We start from the raw sequence: 19121 nt of genomic DNA on the forward strand, positions 1-19121 counted from the left end.
TTCTGGTCTCCCCTTCAAGTGGAAACATCTTCTCCAGGTCTAACCTATCAAACAGATCATTGATCTTAAAACCTCTATCACGTAACTCCTCAGTCTTCTCTTTTCGAGAGAAAAGAGCCCCAGCTTTTTCTCTCTTTCCTGACATGTGTAACCTCTCAGTTCTATGATATTGTTTCAGAAAACTGTCCTGGATGCATTCTAGAAATGTATTGCCTTTGTGTCTCAGTCCATGTGAAAATTGAAATCTCCCATCATAACTGCTTTGCCTTAGTTGCATGCTCCTCTGATCTCCTTATTTCTGTGTCGGGTCAATACTTCCTGTTTGAAGAAATTTTTCATTGATTGAAAGCTTTTAATGCTCCAGTTCGTTTCAGTTGGTTGTGATCTCCAGTGTGATCGAGCAGTCTCTGGGTTCAGCTCTGAACAGCAACTTGATTCTCTGATCCGGGACTGACAGCACAACCCTTTAAAAACGATACAGAATGATCCGGGACTGACAGTACACGCCTTTCAAACAGACACAGAATGATCAGCGACTGACAGTACACCCCTTTGACACAGACACTGAATGATCCGGGACTGACAGCACACCCCTTTTAAAAAGATACGTAATTCGTTAGCATTTCAGATTCGGGGAAGGTTAGAACGGATTAACTGTAGACATTTGACATTGTATTTGACAAATTTGACTCAGCTTTTGTTGAGACGTGACTATATCGGTCAATTGATTTTCACACATGCGGCATATATGGGTTTTCAGAAGTTATTTGATAACGTGGCTCACAGGAGGCTTCAGCCGTTTGGTGTCAGAGGAATTGCAGCCGCCTGGATGGAAGGTCGATCATGTGTTTAGTTTTCTCCATTGTTGTTCACACACCGAACACTGCGATCACTGAGTTCTTGATCAAGTCTGACGGTTACCAACTGCTCCAGTTCACGAAATTCTACCGGGACAGATTGGAACAGGAAGTTGAAGAAGGGGTGGACGGAGTCAGCTTGTTGTCAACATACGAGAGGCATTTCAGTGGACAAGAACATCAGGTAAGTGGGAGGGGAACAGGATGAGTTTGGATTATTTAAACATCACAAAACTAACAGGGTATCAGATCTTAGGATCATAGAAGGTAACAGAAGAGAAGCAGACCAAACTGGAAAGAAGTGGTTCAAACTGCAATTATTGTGAATCTGAAACAATGAAAGGAAGAGGTGAAAATACCCAGCGGATCGGTCAGTATCTGGACAAAGGACAGGGTAACGGTTCAGGTATAACTCGAGTGTGGACTGAAAACAAAATGAAACAGTTTTAGTGGAACTGGGAAAAGGACAGAACGGAGGCGACAAACGGGAGTTAGATGGAATTTCATGAGTTGACTGACCTGGAATCTACTTCAGGATATTAAGAAATTGAGAGATGACAAAAATATCTGCGGAGTAAATGAGAGACATTTCAAGAACAAAAATTTTAAAATGGTCAAAATGTGTAAGACCCGAACAGGGAAACTAATCAAACAAACTGTGGAGAGCGCGAAACCGAGGCCGTGCAGGGTTTTGTTCTCCCCCATTAAACACCGGGGGTTAATTCGACCTTCAGCGGACTCACAATCCGGCAGTGGAACTTGCGGTGGAGCGTCACTCCCCGGGAGAGCACTTTAGGAAATTGCAGGCAATCAGCCCATAATATTCTGTCAATTATTTTCAATGGAATCGAAGTGAAAATGTGGCAGGGTGTGTAATGGACGGTCGATCTGACACCACCTGCTGAAGGTGGAAATCGAGGCAACCGAGTCACCGAATCATAGATAATAGGAGCAGGAGTAGGCCATTCGGCCCTTCGAGCCTGCTCCACCATTCAATATGATCATGGCTGATCCTCCATCTCAATATCATGTTCACTCTTGTGAATTTCTTAAAACCCGCTTTTATGTTCCTTGCAAGTTCACACTCATACTCTATTTTTCCCTCTTAATCAATCTCTTGGCTCGTTTTTGCTCAATTCTAAACAGCTCCCAATCCTCAGGCTTGCTACATTTTCTGGCAATTTTTTATGACTCCTCTTTGGGTCTCATCCTATCCATAATTTCTTTTGTTTGCCGTGTTTGGACCTCGTTTCCTTTTGTCTTTTTGTGCCAGATTGGAATGTAGAACTGTTGCAATTCATGCCTATTCACCGTCATACCTTTTAATGAAGGTTCCCAATCTATCATAGCCAACTCACTCCTCATAACTTCCTAGTTTCCTTTGTTTAGATTTAGTACCCTTGTTTCGGATTGCACGACTTCACTTTCTATCTTAATGAATAATTTTATCATGTTCCGGTCACTCTTCCCGGAAGCATCATGCACTGCAAGGTTATTAATTAATCGCTTCTAAATGCACAATACCCAATCTTGGATAGCCTGTTCCCAAATTAGCTCGTCAACATACTGGTCTAAAATATCATCTCGTACACACTCCATAATTTAATGCTCCAAAGTAATATTGCTAATTTGGTTTGGCCAGTATATATGTAAATTAAAGTCACCCATGATGAAGTGGGAATTGAAGGATATGGCGGAAATACGTCAATCGGGGGTTCATGGATCAGAGAGGTCGTTGTGGATTGAGGGATTTTTGTGAATGCGGGTTGGTGGGATTCAGTGATATGGGGAGAAGGTGTGTCGGTGGGGATTGAGGGATATGGGTAGAATGTTTGTAGGTGCGGTTGACGGATATGGTGAGAGGGTGGTTGAGTGGTAATTAATGTATATAGTGAGAAGGTGGTTGGGTGTGTTTGAGTGATCTGCTGAGATGGTGCGTTTGTGGGATACGGAAGGAAGGTGGTTAGGTGGGGATTGAGGACTATGCTGAGAAGTTGGATTGGTGGGATTGAGGGATATGGGGTTAAGGTGCATGGATGTTGATTGAGGGATCTCGGAATGTGGTTAGTTGGGATTGAATGACATGGTGAGAAGTTGTGTAGATGGGATTGAGGGATATGTTGGGATGGTGTGTTGGTGGGGATTGAGTGATGTTGTGAGAATGTGGACAGTTGGGGTTGAGTGTTACGGGGAGCGTTGTGTAGCTGTGATTTGAGTGTTATTGGGAGTTGGTTAGGTTGTACTGTGGGATATGGTGAGAATTTGGGTATCTGGGGTTTGAGGGATAGGGTGAGAAGGTGTGTAGGTGGGATTGAGGAATAAGGAGAGAATGCGGGTAGGTTGGGATTTCGGGATATGGGAGTAAGATAGGTCGGTGGGCAATGAGGGATATGGGGGGAAGATTGGTCGTTGGGAATTGTGGGATTTTGTATGACGGTGGTTAGGTGTGGTTGAGTGATATGTGGAGAAGGTGTGTAGGTGGGGATTGAGGAATATGGGGAGAAAGTGGTCGGTGTGGTGGACGGATATGGTGAGGAGATGGTTAAGTGTGATTGTGGGAAATATGAATAAAGGGGGTAGTTTATGATTGAGAGATATTGTGAGAAACTGGTCAGGTGGTTTACAGTGATGTGGGAGAAGGATGTAGGAAAGAATGCGGGATATGGAGAGAAGTTGGGTAGCCGTGTGTCAGGTATATGTGGAGAAGGTGATTAGGTGGAGTTTGAGGGAAATGTGGAGAATGTGAGTTGGTGGGTATTGATGGATATTGTGTGAATGTGTGTTGGTCGGGTTGAGTGATGTGGGCAGACATTCGGTAGGTGGGGTTGAAGGATATGGTGAGAAGGTGATACGTTTTGTTGAGGGATATTGTGAGAAGGTTTGGGTGGTTGTGTTGTGTGAAATGGGGAGAAGATCGGTCGGTGGGAGTCTCTCTCTCTTTCCCTGTCCCTCTCCCTAGACCCCTCACTCTCTCTCTGTGTCTCACCCTCCTCGCTCTCTGCTCGCACTCTCCCTCTGCTCGCTATCTCACCCCTTCCTCTCTCCCTCTCTCTCTCTCGGCCTCTCTCTCTGTATGTCGCACTCTCCTCGCTCTCTACTCGCTCTCACCCTCTACACCATGTCTCTCCCCATTCCTCTCTCTCTCTCTCTGTCTCTCTCACTCACTCTTTCTGTCTCTGACTCATCCCCATCTCTCACTATTTCTCTTCCGTTTCTCTGTCTCCACTTTTTCATTCTCTTGCTGTCTGTTTCTCCATCTGCCTGTCTCTTTCTTTCTCCCTCGCCCCCACTATCTCTCTGTCTGTATTATTCAGATTCTCACAGTCTGTCTGCCTGTCTCTCTGTCACTCCGCCACCTCCTCATTGTCTCTCTCGGTGTCTCTCTGCCTCTGCACTGTGTCATCCTCTTTCGTTATTCACTCTCTCCCCACTCTCTGCCTCTACTCTCCATCTCTCTCCCTCTCCACCTCTCGTCTCCACCTCTCTCAGTCACTAACTCTCTCCCTTTCTATATATCTCACCTTCAATTTCAAGCTTCCCTTTTACTCGTTCTCTTTGTCTCTGCCACGACACTCTGTGCCACTACACACTGTGCACTACAGTCTGTGCCACTACACTCTCTGCCACTGCACCCTCTATCCCATCCCCATCCCTCTGACTCTTTCCCTCAGGTTCTCTCTTTCCCAGTCAATCAGCCTCCACTTTATTTCATTCCCCGTCTCTCTACAAGCACCGTCCTCTCTCTGTCTCTACTCTCTCTCTCTTTCTCTCTGTCTCCCTCCATCTACACTCATTGATCCATCTCCGTCTCTCCCTCTCTTTCTTCCTCTCTCCGCCCTCTCTCTCTGACCGTTTCTCCCTCTGTTTGTATCTTTCATTCTTTCTCCCCCACCATCTCTCTGTCTCTATAATTCTGTCTCTCTCTCTATGTCTCTCTCTTTCTCTGCTGATTCTCTGCCTTTCTATCACTATCTCTCTGTCTCCCTCTCCATCGCTCTCCCCCCGCCATTCGTCTCTCTCTCCCACTCTCTCTCTCTCCGTCTCCCTCTGCGTCTCTCTCTCTCTTTCCCTCAGCTATCTCTCCCTCTGTCCTCGTCTCTCCCTCTATCCTCGTCGCTACCTCTCTGTCTGTCTCTCTTTCGGGCTCTCCTATTTCTCTCTATCTCTTGCTCTCTCCTCTCTGTTTCTATCTCTCTTTGTCACCTGTCTGTATCTCTCGTTCACTCTCCCGAACTATATGTCGATGTCTTCATTTTTCTCTCTCCCTCCCTCTCCCCATTTATCAACCGTTTTGCTTATGTCTCTCTTTCTCTTGCCCCTTTCTCTGTATCTCTTTGCTCTGTCACTGCTGGTCAGCAGCGCCGACTGTTGAAGATTGTGGTGGGTGATGACATTTACCAGGTACGTGGGAACAGGAGTCGGTCATTTGATCCCTCGAGCCTGTTACGCCATTCATTGGCATCATAGCGGATGTCTGAATGAACGTCATTCGCCCGCCTTAAACACAATATTAACAGAGTTAACAAAAATCTAACAACCTCAGATTTAAAATTAACAATTGAGCGAACATCGACTTCCGTTTGCAGAAGAGAGTTCCAAACATCTCCCACCCTTTGCGTGTCGACGTGTTTCATAACTTCACTCCTGAAAGTTCTGGCTCTAATTTTCAGGCAGAGACCACTAGTGCTGGACTCCCCAACCAGCGGACATAGTTTATCTCGATCTACCCTATCAGTTCCCCTTAATGTCTTGAAAACTTCGAACAAATCTCCCCTTAATCTTCTAAATTCCAGAGAATGCAACCCTAGTTTGTGTAATCTCACTTCATTGTCTAACCCTTGAATTCCAGGTATCATTCTGGTAAATACAATGTCCAAACTGAGTTTTAACAGCTCGGTAAGTTTTAATGACTGCGAAACAAGTGAAGATTAACTTTTAAAAACGAGGACTCTCATGTTACTCTTTATTTTATTAGTTTTTGGTGATTGAAGAACAATTAAAACTACAATATTATTTTTTAAAACTTTTCCCTTCTGTCTCTTTAATTTAATGCGATTATTTCTTTGTTTTTTGATTTTTTTTTTAAATTTTACAATGCCACACAGAATGCTAACTTGAAAGGAATGAAGTCTGCTTGATTGTTTCAGCAATGCAGCCTGATTCTGTTGGCGGGACGACTCGTCCTTACCGATTTTGTGGGCGTGTCTTCTCCTCACACACCTTTCCAGCTGCGCAGCAAATCACGCTGCTCAGAGGCTGGGTTGATCGTGCACAATTTTTGTGAAGTTCGAATTCCAGCAATTGATCGCCACAGAGCCGACAGTCAGTAGTTTTGTTAATTTAATTCGCAAGAGCTGCAGTGAGCGTTGCCTCGCCGCTCGTAGCGATTTCTGTCCCAATGTCTCCTGCCGCTCTGCCAATTTCCTATCCAGGTCAATCATTTCCCCTCAATTCGACCAGCTTCAACTTTAGCGAACAGTCTCTTCTGAGGCATTTTAACGAATGACTTTTGGAAGTCCATTGAAACAAACTCCATCGGCATTCCCCTGTCCACTACTTTCGTCACCTCTTCAAAACAAAATCCATGCTGGCTCTTTCGATCAGCTGAAAATGTTCAAGGTGTTCAGTCACTATCCTTAATTGGAGACTCGAGTAATTTCTCGAAACAGATGTTTGGCGAACTGGTCCATAATTCCCTGGTTTCCTTCTGTCACCTTTCTTAAATAGTGGAGTGACATGTGCAGTTTTCCAATTCAGATAAATGTTCATGCACCTTTAGGCTATTAACTAATCTGCCACATTACTCATTGATAATTCCAGTATGGCCTGCCCCCTTGTTGGTCCTCGGATATATTGTTGCAGAAATCTTTCCTGAACTTACTCCAGAAATTCGTTACCTTTCTGACATGAGCTCGTCTGTTTATCCCAATCAATAAGAAAGTTAAAATCTGTCCCCTTTACAAACACACTGCTTGTCTAATCTCCGCATTTATACATTCTGCCGCTTCACAGCTGCTACAGGAGGGTCCATACACAACTCCCACTTTGGTCTTAATTCCTTTTCTATTTCCTAATTCATCCAATAAAGCTCCACTGCCTGCTTACCTCTCGTTACATCCTCTCTTATCAATGAAGTAAATTCATCCTTAATCACTCAGGATACTCCTCCCCCTCTACCAGTTCTCCTATCCTTCCTCTAGACATTACAACCTGGTATATTCAGTTCCCATTCCTGACTGTTGTGCAGCCATGCCTCAGCAATGGCTACCATTTCGTACCCTGTCGGTTGAATTTGTGCCCGCATTTCATTCAATTTGTTGCTTATACTCCAAGCGTTTCTATAATGAACGCTTATTTGGGCCACACACCCTACCCATATTGTAATATTTTATTTTTCACACTTTCCTTGTTTCTCCCTCCCGATTTAATTACTTTACATCTTTCAATTTTTCCTTTACCTGCAGTGCCTAAAGCATAATTTCTGACGATAGTCTCTTCCCTTTTGTTCTAGAATTGTTATTTCTATTACTTTCCAACTGAGCCCTAACCCCCATTTACTCGTTTAAAGCCCGAGTTATCCTTGGCGCTGGGATCCTGGTCCCCGCCCGGGTCAGGTGGTGCCGCTCCCAACGGTACAGTTCCATCCTGTCCTCGTCCAGGTGAATGTGTCCCACGAAATGGAACCACTCCTTCATCCATGTGTTCTCCTCCCAAATCTGCTTATCCCTCCGACTATTTGCACCTGGCTCAGGTAATAATCCAGAGATTATAACCCTTGAGTGCATTTTTAAAAAGAAATTGCTCCTGATATTCTCAGTGTCTGTACTGTGATCTCCTCTCTCATGGCTGGACTGTGATCCACTCTCTCAGTGTCGGGACTTTGATCTCTCTCAGTGTCTGGACTGTAATACCCTCGCAGTATTTGGACTGTGATCACCTCTCTCAGTGTCTAGACTCTGATCGCCTCTTTCAATATCTGTTCTGATCTGCATTCTCAGTGTCTGGACTACGATCTACTTTCTCTGTGTCTGCACAATAGTGGGCCATGGGAATGATGCCCCCGTCCCCCCACCATGATCCAATTGCCACACTCAGCACTGACCTGTGAAGGAATTGCTCGAGTAACCGAACACCAATGAGAGACAGAACATTCCGGTGTGATCAGAAGGATTTTTGTAATAACAGGGCTCACCAACAGAGACACTGTCACGGAATTAATGCTTTGGAAAATGAGGCATGGGAAATGCCAACCACCTTAGTTTAAAGTGTTCCCAGGACAGGTATAAAATGGGTCAGATATAGAGTAAAGCTCCATCTGCAATGTCACATCAAGCACCCCAAGGGCAGGTGAAGTTGTGGTTAGTAACAGATTCAATCTCCCTCTGCACTTTTCCATCAAACCGTCCCAGGGCAGGTCCAACAACGGTGAGATACAGAGTAAAGCTCCCTTTACACTGTGCCATCAAACACTCCCGGGGCAGTTGCAACACAGGTTAGATACAGAGTTAAAGTCCCACTGCACTCTCCCATGCTCTGTGTGTGGGTCTCAATCCCACACCGGGTGTTATCAACGAAAGGAGACCGGGATGGAGGCTGGGCCTTTCCTAGAGATCAATGTCTTCACCCATTCTCGCTCATTCTCCATTCCTTCGATGTCTGTTCCAGTCTCTCAGTCCGATTGATGTTAAGATACAAATTGCTGTTTTTGTCGAAATTCTTCTTGGAGCAAATCCATTGAAGCAGCAACAAGTGGCTATTGTTCAGCTGCCAAGAGCTCACAGGCATTTCCAAAACATCTTCTTCTGTCTCTATTTACTTATCCCTCCTCTCTTTCTCGATATTCTGTTCCTCAAACTCTATCTCTTTCTCTGTCTGTCTCTGCCTGTCTCTCTCGTGTTCTCTCTCTCTCCCTCTACTCTCTCTTTCTCCCTTTACTCTCTCTCTTTCTCTTATCCCCTACATACACTGTACAGCACAGAAACAAGCCATCCGTCCCAAAGAGTCCATGCCTTTGCTTATGCTGCAGATGATCCACCTTTCATCCTTCTTCATCGAACCCAATCAACATATCCTTGTATTCCCTTTTCCCTCGTGTGTTTATCAAGCTTAATCTTAACAGCATCTTTGCTCGTCGCCTCAGCTCACTTGTGGTAGCCAGTTTCTCACTCTCACCACTCTCTGGGTAAAGGAGTTTCTCCTGAATTAATATTGGATTTATCAGTGACTAGCTTCGTTTTATAACCCCGAGGTCCGCTCTCACTCGCTGGTGAATTCATCTTCTCTCCGTCTGCCCTATCAAACCTGTCATTACACTTAAAGTCTTCTATCAGGTCACTCCTCAGTCTTTTCTTTTCAAGCTTGTTCTCTCTTTCGTGATAGTTATATGCTCCCCGTTCTATGATATTGTTTCAGTAAACTGTCCGAGATGCACTATAACGCAGACAATGGGAAAATTCAAATCTCCGATTATGACTGCTTTGCCTGAGCTACAGGCTCCTCTGACCTCCGTATTGCTGTGGGGGCTCAATTCTTCCTGTTTGAAGTATTTGTTTCATTAATTGAAAGCTTTTCATGCCCCAGTTCCCCTCAGTGGGTTGTGATCTCCAGTATGATCGAGCCGTCTACGATTTCATTCTCTGAACAGTAACTTGAGTCTATGATCCAGGACAGACAGAACACCCCTTTAAAACAGACACAGACTGATCCTGGACTGACAGCACTCCCCTTATAAACAGACGCAGAATGATCCGGGACTGACAGCACACCCCTTATAAACAGACACAGACTGATCCGGGACTGACAGCACACCCCTTATAAACAGACGCAGAATGATCCAGGACTGACAGCACAACCCTTTAAAACAGACGCAGAATGATCCTGGACTGACAGCACATCCCTTTTAAACAGACGCAGAATGATCCGGGACTGAGAGCACACCCCTTATAAACAGACACAGGATGATCCTGGATTGAGAGCATACTCATTTTAAACAGGCACGGAATGATCCAGGACTGACAGCACCAACATGAAAATGCTTCTCCGATGCTCTGTTCTGAGTGAATTTCCTTCCGAACTTTGCATTTATAATTCGCTCACAGTCTAAAATAAAGAGAAGATACTGCGCCTCAATATAAAAACGTTCGTGGCCCTTACATGGATCAAACCTGCGCCCTTTGTGGTATTAATATCTAACCAACTGAGCTAATTTTCACTCTCTCTGTTTGTCTCCCCTGTTTTTTTTCACTCTCTCTGACTTTTTTTTATCTCTCTGGCCCAGTGTCGGTCTCTCTCCTTATCCCCCTTATCGTTCTCTGTCTTCCCCTCTGTCTCAGTTTCTCTTCTTGTGCTCACCTTCTCTCTCTCTTACCCTGTCTCATCCTGTCCTCTGCCTCTGCCTCTCTACTCTCTCTCTCTCTTTCTCACCTTATTTTCTCTATCTCTCTCTCTCTCTCTCTCTCCTGCTTTCTCTCTCACTATACTCGTTCTGTCACTCTCTGCATTCTCTCTTTCTCCAGCCCAATATTCTCTCTCTCTATTTCTCCTCTGTGATAATAACATAATTGGCAAAAGATCTCGGGGAAATTTGGACACATTTTTTTCACTGAGGTTTGTTATGATTTGGAATGCATTTCCTGAAAGAGCGGTGGAACCACATTCCACAGGCACTTTCAAAAGGAAAGTGGGCATATCATTGAAGAGGACTAATTTGCAGGGTTATGGGGCAAAATCTGGGGTGTAGGACTAAATTGGGGAGTTCTTTCAAAGAACCAGCACGGGAATGACGGGCCCAATGTATGCTAAGATTCCAGAAATACTTAGACTGCACAGCTGAGAAACGGGCCATTCGGCACAATAGATACATGCCGGGGTTTATGTTCCACACGAGCCTCCCACCACCCTTCTTCATCTAACCCCATCAATATATCATATTCCTTTCTCATCTCATAGAAACATATAGTATTCTGAGGGACTTGACAGGATAGATGGTGACTCCACTGACTGGCGAATCTGGACCAATGGGGAATAGTCATTCCCCATTCCCCAGATAAGGGGTCGGCAATTTAAGACTGAGAGGAGCGCACTCGGTTTAACATCTCATCCAAATGACGAAACTTCAAAGAGTTCAGACCTCCCTCAGTACTGACGTTCCAAAACTGCAGCGCTCTCTCAGTCGTGACCTTCCGACAGTGCAGCGCTCTCTCAGTCCTGACCCTCCGAAAGTGCAACACTCCCTCAATACTGACCCTCCGACCGTGCGGCGCTTCCTCAGTACTGCTCCTCTGACAATGCATCATTCCCTCAGTCCTGACCCTCTGAGCGTGCAGCGCTCCCACAGTACTGGCACAGGAAATTGTCGGCCTGGATTAAGATGCACAAGTCTCTGGTGTGTGTGGGGTCCGAGCGCAGGACCTTCTGACTCTGAGGAGAGATGCTACCGACTGAGCCTCGGCTCATAATGATTATGTCAGGTTATTGCTTGACGAGTCTGTGGGGCAGATCTCCCAACTTTGGCACCAGTTCACAGACGTTAGTGAGAAGGACTTTCAGGCCCGTCTGGGCTGGGTGCGCCTGTCTGATCCAGAGGCCATATTTCAGAGCGCATTTATGTCAACCAGGTGAGTGTGGGAGTTGATTCAAAGTTTGAATGAAAGTTTGAGTATCATGAACAAATTAGCTCTTTATACCCCTTCAGAAACTGGAATACTCCTCGGAGTGATTCTCAGTCTCCAAACTCACCTTAATGAAAGGAGTATGTTCTGAACTCTTGAGAAGGTGGGTAGGTGGGAATGAGGGATAAGGGGAGAAGGTTGGTAGGTGAGAGTGAGCAATATGGGGAGAAGATGGATAGGTGAGATTAAGGAATATGGGCAGAAAGTGGGTCGGTTGGAATTAGGAAATCTGGGGAGCAGGTTGCCAGTTTTGGATTGAGGGATATGGTTGGAAGGTGGGAAGCTGGGTAGGTAGGGATTGAGGGATATGTTGAGACGGTGGGTAGGTCGGGTTCAGCGATTGGGAGAGAAGGTTCGCAGTTGGGGATTAAGGTAATGGGGAGAATGCGAGTAGGTGGGGTTTAGTGATATGGGGAGAAGGTTGGAAGTTGTGGATTGAGGGATATCGTGAGAAGCTGCTTTTTAAGTAGCGTCACAAAGGAGGAGAGTGAATCAGAGGCAGGAAATTCCAGAGCTTATGGACCAGGCAGCTGAAGTCACAGCCACCAATGGTGCAGTGCAGGAATTCGGGAATGCGCGAGAGGCCAGAATGGGAGGAGTGCAGAAACCTCAGTGGTGGAGGATGGGGTTGTCGTCTTGAGGGAGATTACAGAGATAGGGGGATCGTTGGCCGTGGAAGGATTTGAACACAACGATGAGAATTTTAAAATCGAGGCGTTGCCGGACCGGGAGCCAATGCGAACACAGGGGGTGATGATTGAACAGGACTTTGTGCGAATTTGGATACGGGCAGCTGAATTTTGGATGAGCTGATTTTAATGAAGGGTGGAAGATGGGAGTTTGGCCAGAAGAGCATTGGAATAGTCCAGTCTCGAGGTAACAAAGGCACGGACAAGGGTTTCAGCAATAGGTGAGAAGAGACGTGAGCGAGACCGTCGAGATACAGAGATGGAAGTAGGCGGACTTGGTGATGGAAAGAATATGTGGTCGGAATTTCAGCTCAGGTTCAAATCGGAAGTCGAGGGTTGTGCATCGTCTGTTTCTGCACCAGACGTTCGCCAGGGAGAGGGATAAAGTCGGTGGGTTGGGCCTGTTACGCGAGCACATGATGTGGACTGGCAGTGATACACCCCATGGTACACAAACCACACTCAGCACTGACCCGTGGGGCATCTGCCGGTGGAACACGGATCCATGCGAGAGGCAGAACCTTCTGAGGTGAACAGAGAGAGTTTTATCATAACAGGGCGGAGCAAAATAAAACACTGTCACTGTGTTTAATGCTTCGGAATGTGAGGCATGAGGAATATCAACCACTTCAGTCTGAACTGTTCACAAGTTAGAAAGAGCACGGGTTAGATACAGAGTGCAGCCCCCTCTACATTCTCCCATCAAACACTCCCCTGGCAGGCACAGCACAGGTTAGATACATAGTAAATCACCCACCACACTGTCCCATCAAACACTCCCATGGCAGGCACAGCACAGTTTAGATACAGAGTAAATCCCCCACTGCACTGTCCCATCAAACACTCCCAGGGCAGGTACAACACGAGTTAGATACAGAGTATAACCCCCTCTACACTGTCCCATCAAACACTCCCAGGGCAGGTACAGCACAGGTGAGATACAGAGAAATCCCCCCTCTACACTGTCCCATTAAACACACACAGCACAGGTACAGCACGGATTAGATAGCGAGTGAAAACCCTTCCAGAGTGTCCCGTCAACTACTCCCAGTGGAGGTGCAGCACCGGTTAGATCCAGAGTAAAGGCCCCAAGACACTGTCCCATCAAAAACTCGCAGGACAGGTACAGCACGGATTAGATAGGGAGTGAAAGCCCCTCCAGAGTGTCCCTTTAAACACTCCCAAGGCAGGTACCGCACGCGTGAGATGGAGAGTTAAGCTCTCTCTTCTCTCTACCATTCTCTGTGTGTGGGTGTCAGTCGCACACCGGGTGAGATCTACCAACAGAGACTGGGATGAAGCCTGGGCCTTCTCCAGAGATCACTGCCTTCCCCCATTCTCAGTGATTCCAACGCCCTGTGATGCTGTGATCCTTGTTCTCTCTCTCTCTCTCTCTCTCTCACACACACACTCGACTCTCTCTCTCTCTGACCAGTCTCTATCACTCGCTCGGTCCCTGTCTCTCCCTCTCTTCGTCCGTCTCTACCCTGTTTCTCTTTCTGTCTGTTTCTCTCCCTCTCCATGTCCCTCTGTCGTTCTCTCACTCTCTCCGTGGTCATTCACTGTCTTCCCCTTTGACTATTTTTCTCTTTTTGTGTTCTCCTTATCTTCCTCTTGTCTCTGTCTCATCCTCTCTTCCTCTCTTCGCCGCTACCCTCTCTGTCTTTTTCTATTCTCTCTGTTTCTATCTTTCTCTCCTCTCTCTCTATCTCTGTCTCTCGTGATCTCTCTGTACTCTCTCTGTCTCCTTCCACTCTCTCTCTATCTCCCTTCCACACCTTACTCTCCTCTTTCTCCGACTCTCTCTGTCTGTAACCTCTCTTTCTCATTCTACTCTGTCTTTCTCACGCCCTCTACTCTCTCTCTCTCTCTCTCCCTACCGCTCCTCTGTGAGATAAAAAATAATTGGCAATATATCTCGATGGGAAATGAAGAAACATTTTTTCACCGAGGTTTGTTATGGGATTGAGTGCAATACCTAAAAAATCGGTGAAACCACATTCCATATGCACTTGCAAAAGGCAATTGGACATGTCATTGAAGAGGAATAATTTGCAGGGTGATGGGGAAATCGCTGGGATGTAGGACTAAATTGGGCAGTTCTTTCAAACAGCTAGCACAGGCATGACGGGCCGAATGTAGGCTAACGTTCCAGAATTCCGTGGACTGCACAGCTCAGAAACAGGCCATTCACCCCACAAGGTCCATGCCGGTGCTTATGCTATAAAACACCCCTCGCCTATCCATCTTCCTCCAACACCATCAACATGTCCTTCTATTCCTCTGCCATCTCTTTGAAACATATAAAACAGAATATAAGATTCTGAGGGGGCTTGACAGGATAGATCCGGAGAGATTGTTTCCCCTGGCTGTCGAGTCTAGAACAAGAGGAAATAGTCTTCAGATAAGGGGTGGGCCATGTAAGACTGAGATGAGGAGGAATATATTCACTCAGAGGGATGTGAATCTTTGGAATTCTCCATCCAGAGGTCTGGGGATGCTCAGTCGTTGAGTATATTCAAGGCTGGAATTGATAGATTTTTGGCTTAGGGGAATCAAGGGATTTGTGGGTCGGGCGGGAAAGTCGAATTGAGGTAGAAGATCAGCCAAGATCTGATTGAATGGTGGAGCCGGATCGAGGGGCCGGATGGCCTTCTCCTGCTCCCATTTTTTATGTTCTTATGTTCTTTCTCCCTCATGTGTTTATCCAGATTCCCCTTAAATGCATCTGTGCGATTCTTCTCAACTACCCTTTGTGGTAGCGAGATTCACATTCTCACCAGTCTCTGGGTAAAGACGTTTTCACTGAATTCATTATTCGATTCAATTCGATTTATCAATGACTATCTTATAATAATGACCCTTGGTTCTGGTCTCCCCTTCAAGTGGAAACATCTTCTCCAGATCTACCCTAACAAACACATCATTAATCTTGCAAACCTCTATCACGTCACTCCTCATTCTTCTCTTTTCGAGAGAAAAGAGCCTCAGCTTGTTCTCTCTTTCCTGACATGTGTAACCTCTCAGTTCCATGACATTGCTTCAGAAAACTGTCCAAGATGCATTCCAGAAATGTATTGCCTCCGTGTCCCAGTCAGTATGAAAAAAAAAATCTCCCTTCATAACTGCTTTGCCTCAGCTACAGGCTCCACCGATCTCCGTATTTCTGTGTAGGGTCAATACTTCCTGTTTGAACTATTTTTTTAATTAATTGAAAGTTTTTTATGCCCCAGTTCATCTCAGTTGGTTGTGATCTCCAGTGTGATCGAGACGTCTCTGGGTTCAGGCTCTGCATAGCAACTTGATTCTCTGATCTGGGACTGACAGCACACCCAATTTTAATCAGGCACAGAATGATCCGGGACTGACAGCACATCCATTTCAAACAGGCACAGAGTGATCCGAGACTGACAGCACAGCCCTTTTAAACAGACACAGAAAGAACTAGGGACTGACAGCAAACCCATTTCAAACAGACACAGAATGATCAGGGAATGAAAGCACATCCGTTTGAAACAGACACGTAATTAGTGAGCATTTCAAATTCGGAGAAGGTGAGAACGGATTAACTAGATATTTGACATTGTATTTGACAAATTTGAGACAGCCTTGTTGAGACGTGACTATACAGGTCAATGGATTGTAACATATGCGGCATATATGGGTTTTCAGAAGGTATTTGATAACGTGGCTCACAGGAGGCGTCAGTCGTTTGGTTTAAGGACAAATGTAGCCGCCCGGATGGAAGGTCGATAATGTGTATTTTTCTCCATTGTTGTTCACAGACCGAACACTGCGATCACTGAGTTCTGGACAAAGTCTGCCGGTTACCAACTGATCCAGTTTAAGAAATTCTACCGGGACAGACCAGAACAGGCAGCTGAAGAAGGGGTGGACGGAGACAGTTCGTTGACAACAGACGAGAGGCATTCCAGTGGACAAGAACATCGGGTAAGTGGGAGGGGACAGGATGAGTTTGGATTATTGAAACATCACAAAACGAACAAGATATCAGATCTTAGAATCAGAGAAGGGAACAGAAGAGAAACAGACCAAACTGGAAAGAAATGGGTCAAACTGCAGTTATTGTGAATCTGAAACAATGAAAGGAAGAGGTGAAATACCCAGCGGATCGGTCAGTATCTGGACAAAGGACAGGGTGACGGTTCAGGTATAACTCTAGTGTGGACTGAAAACAAAGTGAAACAGTTTTAGTGGAACTGGGAAAAGGACAGAACGGAGGCGACAAACAGGAGTTAGAGGGAATTTCATGCTTTCACTGACCTGGAATCTATTTCAGGATATTGAGGAATTGAGAGATGACAAAAATTTCTGCGGAGTAAATGAGAGACATTTCAAGAACAAAAATGTTAAAATGGTTAAAATGCCTCAGTCCGAACATGGAAACGAATCAAACAAACAGTGGGGAGCGCGAAACCGAGGCCGTACCTGGTTTGTTCTCCCCCATTCATCACCGGGGGTTAATTCTGCCTTCAGCGGACTCACAATCCGGGCAGTGGAACTTGCGGTGGAGCGTCACTCCCCGGGAGAGAACTTTCGGAAATTGCATGCAATCAGCCCATAATATTCTGTCAATTACTTTTAATGGTATCGAAGTAAATGGAAGTGAAAATGTGACAGGCTGTGTAATGGACGGTCGATCTGACACCACCTGCTGAAGGTGGAAATCTAGGCCTCCGAGTCATAGAAACATAGAAAAGATGGGCAGGAGTAAGCCATTCGGCCCTTCGAGCCTGCTCCACCATTCAATATGATCATGGCTGATCGTCTATCTCAATACAATATTCCCGTTTGTCGAAGATTTAACAGTCCGCTTTTATGTTCCTTGCAAGTTCACTCTCATTCTCTATTTTCCCTCTTAATCAATCTCTTGACCCTTTTTTTGCTTCCTTCGAAACTGTTCCCAATCCTCTGGCTTGCTGCATTTTCTGGCAAAATGTTATGATTCCACTTTGCATCGCATCCTAGCCTTAACTTCTTCTGTTAGCCATGGTTGGGCCTTTTGTCCTTTTGTCTTTTTGTGCCAGAATGGAACGTATAACTGTTGCGATTCATGCATTCGTTCCTCAAATGTTAGACATTGCCTATTCACCGTCATGCCTTTTAATGAAGGTCTCAAATCTATCACAGCCAACTCACTCCTCATACCTTCGATTTAGTACCCTAGTTTCGGATTGCACTCCTTCACTTTCTATCTTAATGAAGAATTATATCATGTTCCGGTCACTCTCCTCTAAAGGACCCCGCACAACAATTTAATGAATTAACCGCTTTTCGATGCACCATACCCAATCTAGGATCGCCTGTTCCCGAATTGGCTGCTCAACATATTGGTTTGAAAAACCATCTCCTGCACACTCCAGGAAATAATGCTCCACAGTATTATTGCTAATTTGGTTTGGCCAGTATATATGCAGATGAAAGTCACCCATGATTAAGTGGGGATTGAGGGATATGGCGGAAAGATGTCTTCAGGTGATTGAGGGATGTGGGAGGTCGTTGTGGATAGAGGATTTTTTTTAATGTGGGAATTTGGGGTTGAGTGATACGGGGAAAAGGTGTATAGGTCGGGATTGAGGGATATGAAGATAATGTGGGTAGGTGGTGTTGACGGATATGGTGAGAGGGTGGGTAAGTGGTAATACTGGATAGAGTGAGAAGGTGGTTGGGTGTGTTTGAGTGATCTGTGGAGATGGTGCGTCGGTGAATTTGTGGGATATGGAGGGAAGGTAGTTTGGTGGGGATTGAGGGCATTGCTGAGAAGTTTGCGGAGGTGGGATTGAGGGATAGGAGTCCAAGGTGCGTATGTGTTGATTGAGGTATATGGGGATGTGGTTCGTTGGGATTGACTGACATGGTGAGAAGTTGGGTAGATGGGTTTGAGGGATTGGGACAACGTGAGTAGTTGGGGATTGAATGATATGGCGTGAAGGTGGTTATGAGGGATATGGTCGAAGGTTGGAAGGTGGGGTTGAGAGATTTGTTGAAAAACTGCGTCGGTGAGTTTAGGCATTTGGTGAGTCGATGGATATGTGCAGATTGAGGAATATTTGGAGAAGATGGGTAAGTATGAGTGAGGGACATGAAGAGAAAGCGGTTAGGTGGGGATTGAGGGATATGGTGCGAAGAAGTGTAGGTGGTGATTGAGAGATGTTTTGAGAATGCGGGTCGGTGGGTTTGAGTGTTATGGGGAGAAGGTGTGTAGATGTGAATTGAGGGATATGGGTAGGTGTGTCGGCCCGATTGAGTGATATGGTGAGAAGTTGGGTGGTTGTGGATTGAGGGATATGGTGAGAAGTTGATTAGGTGGAATTGAGGTATCAGGAGCTAATATGGGTTGGTGGGGATTGAAGGAATTGTTGTGAAGGACGGTAGGTGGGGATTGAGGGATCAGTGGGGAAGGTGGGTATGTGGGCATTGACGGATGAGATGAGAATGTGAGTAGGTGGGGTTGAGGGATATGTGTAGAAGGTGCTTCAGTGGGGATTTAGTGAAATGAAGGGATGGTGGGTAAGTGGGGGTTGTGGGATATTGTGAGAAGGTGGGTAGGTGGGGTTGAGGCATGTGGAGAGAAGGTGTGTAGGTGGGTAGGTGCGATTGTGGGATATGGCGAGAGGTTGGGTGGGTGAGGATTGTGGTCTTTGGGGATGTGGATAGGAGTGTCGGAGGAATCTGGTCTGAAGATGGCAGGTGTGGATTGAGGAATATGGGGAGAAGATAGGTAGGTGTGAGTGAGGGATATGAGGAGAAGGTGGTTAGTTTGGGATTGAAGGATATGGTGGGAATGTGTGTTGGTCGCGATTGAGGGGTCTTATGAGAATGTGGGTAGTTGGGGTTGAGTGTTATGGGGAGAAGGTGTGTAGTTCTGGTTTGAGGGATATGGG

At 45.8% G+C, this 19121-nt stretch overlaps 1 long non-coding RNA gene across 2 annotated transcripts in view; it reads left to right on the plus strand.

Moving 5' to 3' along the window:
- Window positions 1–886: 886 nt before the first annotated feature.
- LOC137312938 (uncharacterized) overlaps window positions 887–19121 on the plus strand; it is a 48703-nt gene continuing 30468 nt past the window's right edge. For both annotated transcript variants that reach the window (XR_010960939.1, XR_010960940.1), the window contains exons 1-2: window positions 887–1041; window positions 16002–16167. This is a non-coding gene — a long non-coding RNA (uncharacterized lncRNA). The remainder of the gene's footprint in view (window positions 1042–16001; window positions 16168–19121) is intronic.

Source organism: Heptranchias perlo, unplaced genomic scaffold (genome assembly GCF_035084215.1).
Source record: "Heptranchias perlo isolate sHepPer1 unplaced genomic scaffold, sHepPer1.hap1 HAP1_SCAFFOLD_44, whole genome shotgun sequence".
NCBI lineage: Eukaryota > Metazoa > Chordata > Chondrichthyes > Hexanchiformes > Hexanchidae > Heptranchias > Heptranchias perlo.